This window comes from Sinocyclocheilus rhinocerous, unplaced genomic scaffold (assembly GCF_001515625.1).
Source record: "Sinocyclocheilus rhinocerous isolate Xijiao unplaced genomic scaffold, SAMN03320098_v1.1 scaffold1039, whole genome shotgun sequence".
NCBI classification, from domain to species: Eukaryota; Metazoa; Chordata; class Actinopteri; order Cypriniformes; family Cyprinidae; genus Sinocyclocheilus; species Sinocyclocheilus rhinocerous.
The window spans coordinates 722,096-726,169 of NW_015634011.1; the positions used below are offsets into that span (position 1 = coordinate 722,096).

The window sequence follows — 4,074 nt, forward strand, 5'->3', positions numbered from 1 at the left end:
ATATATATATAGTAGTTGGTAGGTAGTTGGTGGTATGGGTGTTTTTTTCTCTATCTTTCTATCTATCTATCTATCTATCTGTCTATCTGTCTGTCTGTCTGTCTGTCTGTCTGTCTATCTATCTATCTATCTATCTAATCTTTGTTTTGTTTTAAAGTTAAATAAGAATTAAAAATTATCCTGGCCACATTTCTGTTTCAAAACTACAAATTACATTCGGTTTTCTGTCTGCCTTCATCAGAGATAATCAGATCAGATTGTTTTTGTCTGAAGAGAGATGCTACTGAAATGTGCTTCAACAAAATTGAATTCATATTAAAATACACTGGAGTTGTGGTGAATTATGTGGATTTAAGGCTTTTTACTAAAATCTGTGGCCTCTGCGTTGAAAAGCAATGCATTGATTTTACATATGCAATTTAGCCTTGAATATGAAAGAAAGGTAAATTCTGTGGAAACCCTCAGAGGGAACCACGTAAATGTGGCGTTAAATAATAATGAAACAAAATGACAGTCTGCAGTGATTAGATAATTTCATTCTCATTATATGAAAACTGAAATCTCGGGCTTCATCCGTACTAAGTGCCATGCCACATACGGCGGACACATCTACCTGAAAAATGAAGCCTGATAAAGGATGAAAAATGCCACTGGCTCCATTAATTCTCCTCAGTCAGGACTGGGGGACGCAGCAGAGCACACAAGTAATTAATTTATCAAGGTCAATTATTTTAAGCTTTTAAAATGAGCAAAGAAAATCACTGCAGGTTAGAAAGAGTTGGGAAAGCTGTGCACTCTTTAACAAACGTTAAAGTTTTGATTAATAAAGCAATAAACCGCTTGAGGCCATGATTGTACCATGTTTAAGGCAATCCATTACCATTTTTTTTCAAGCACTGGTTAATTTTGACATTTTTGGCTTTTTGCTTCCTTAGCAAAAAATTCCTAAAGCACCTAAAATGCACTTTAAAGTGTTTATTTTTTTGCACTTATCTATTTGCATCTGTAGATTTCAACTACAATACACATCTTTTAAAGGCTGTGAGTTTCTTCTCCTGCACTAAGTCAGAAATCTAAGCAACAAGCAGCAGCATTTTCATACACTAAACTTTTATTACTATCTATATTCTAAAAGTTTGAATGTATATTTAACATTTTATTACTAAAAAGGGTGTATTTTTTTCCCCTGGCTTTTGACAGTAGGGCTGTGTATCACCAGCAAAGTCACGATATGATACGTATCACGATACAGAGGCCATGATACGATACACATCACGGTACAGGACTGCACTGAATTTCACCAAAGCAGAATTTAGTAAAACAGCTGTTTATTAAACACTGCATACTATAGTGCCATTTCTAACTGTTGGCAGAGCAGGCAGCTGACCTCTGCATTATGAAGGGCCTCTATAACTGTACCACAGTACAATATAGGTAATGGCATATGTTTCATGTTTACATTGGGCACTCCCCACCAGGTACAATATTCTGATTGTTTGCTGTATTCTTGATCTTGTTTTTAAACCCCTAAATAATAATGTACTCGTTCTAATAAATGTATATTGTAATGTACTCATACTAATATATTACAGTTTTTCTCAGTCGCTTTGGTACATTTCTCGAATCATCCTTGACATTTGCAAAACAGTAAGTGCATTTCTCAAAACAACTCGTACAAATAGCAAAACACGATGGATTACCTGCAAAAGCCAGTCTCTTGTTCAAAATCCTTAGTTCATCTCTCAAAAATAAATATCTGTGTCAATGCAACTGTTTCCTATTTGAATATATTTTAAAATGTAATTTGTTCCTGTGACGCAAAGCTGAATTTTCAGCTGCCATTACTGCAGTCTTCATTGTACATTAATGTTGAAATGTTCAGTGGGATTTTGACTGTGGGGCTTTATAGTAATTGTGAGTCAATTTAGATAAAAGCGTCTGCTAAATGACTACTACTACTACAACAGTGAGTTTTCTTAACCATAGCTTTGAAATATCTGTCAGAAAACGTTGACCATTAGGAATGGAAGGGCATTACTTATGATCACTTATGATTACTGCAGTGATATTAAAATGATGGTGGTTGTGGATTGATGATAAAATGCTTTTCAGCGTCTGAAAACATCTCTATTTTCTATTATATCTCAGTCTAAGAAACTCTCTATTTATTACAGCAGGGCTTTGAAAACTGTGTCTTTGAAATATTCGCTGTAACAGTCAAATGTCTTAACACTGAAACGTATTTAATTATTTATAATAATTTATTTACTTATAAAATAAGTATTTATTTATTTAAATAATAATTTATATAATAATAATAATAATAATTATTATTATTATTATAATTATAATTATTATTTAAATAAATAAATACTTATTTTATAAGTAAATAAATTATTATAAATAATTAAATACGTTTCAGTGTTAAGACATTTGACTGTTACAGCGAATATTTCAAAGACACAGTTTTCAAAGCCCTGCTGTAATAAATAGAGAGTTTCTTAGACTGAGATATAATAGAAAATAGAGATTCTTATGGCATTGTTTTCTACAACCATGGTGCAAATAGCCTCCTCCTGTTCAGGTGTGAAAAGGGGCCCTCTGCCACCCCTGTGAAGTTGTCTTGCAGTCCTATGTGGAAAAAATATAGTAATGCAAAACACAAAATTGAGTAAGATAACATGTCACTGTTTAAAGTATACTTACTGTAAATTGTGAAATTCAAGTGGAATACTGTAATATTGTATGAAGCATTACAGAAAGTATACAGTATTACAGTACAGTGCCTATTGTTAGATTACATACCTGTTCTGTCGACGAAAAGTCTGAATGATTGAGGACACAGTTGTTCTCCCAACATTTGGCTGCACCCTTCGACCAGCCTCGGCCATTGTAAGCCCATGATTGAGAACGTGGTCTACAAGTGTGGCTCTTATCTCATCAGGAACACGCATATGTTGCCTCCCAACTCCTCCGCCACGAAGCCTCACTCCTCTTCTTCTTCTCTCTGGCTGTTGACCCCGTCCAATTCCTTGTCCTTCCATTGTCAGACATTGAAACATTGTGTTGTGCTCCGGCTATATATATACTTGCCAGTTGATGGTTCATGAGATGCACCTTCGTTAGAGAAAATCAAGATTCACCTGGGAGCAATTTACCAATGCAGGACAGATTTAGAAAAAAAGTCTAATGGAAATGTATAGAAATATGCTTGACATATTATGACAACTTGTTCAACCATTTTGCATGTAAAGACTTATGCTATGAACTAATGCCTAAATGTTGTGGGGGGTGAGACTATTCAACAGAGACCCATTATAATACATTTTGATCAACATGACATAAGCAATTGATAATGTAGGAAACAGCAGAGAATTGTACATAATCATTTGCATGGATGTACCAAAGCATTTGCAACTTGTTCAAAGAAATGAGAAACTGCTTTTTTGATGTGCACAAGTGACACAATGATGTGAAGATTGAACAGGTAGTTTTGAGAATTTCAATTCTGATCTGAGAAATGTACCAAAGCGACTGAGAAAAACTGTAAAAAAAATCATCTTTACATTGCTGGTAGGTTATCATTGCACTAATTAACACAATTTCTACATTTAAAAAAATAATACGTTCTAAACTAATGCGCTGTCTTCACTGTATCTCACGCACACACGATTTTAGTCACTCACACAGATAACGTCGCGCGCGCACAGACATTCAGTAACACAAACTTTTTAACGCTGCCCCGCAATTTTATCAATAAAATAGCTTAATCGCTCAAGAGCTACATTATCTTTCTCAACAAGGAGCTGGTAGCATCATCGTTTCTAAAGGAATTAAAGCCACAGCTTCACTGTTAATAGAGAAACGCGGCAAAACGGTGGTAATTCATACATACACAGCCTCTCTCGCTCTCTCTCGTGTAAATAAACACTTGATGAATTACATTTTTCTGAGAATAGAATATTGAAGTGGAGATCGCTAAACTACAAGCTTGCCGGTGTCTTCAGAAAGCAAGCGTGTTTATCCACAGTGGAGAGAGAGCGCGTGCACATGGTTGCCAGGTTGACAAAGATA

The 4,074-nt window shown here is 34.9% G+C and overlaps 1 protein-coding gene across 1 annotated transcript in view; it reads left to right on the forward strand.

Moving 5' to 3' along the window:
- Positions 1-4,074, forward strand: part of LOC107744956 (glypican-6-like) — a 220,184-nt gene that overhangs the window by 90,063 nt on the left and 126,047 nt on the right. The gene's annotated exons all lie outside the window — the stretch shown is intronic.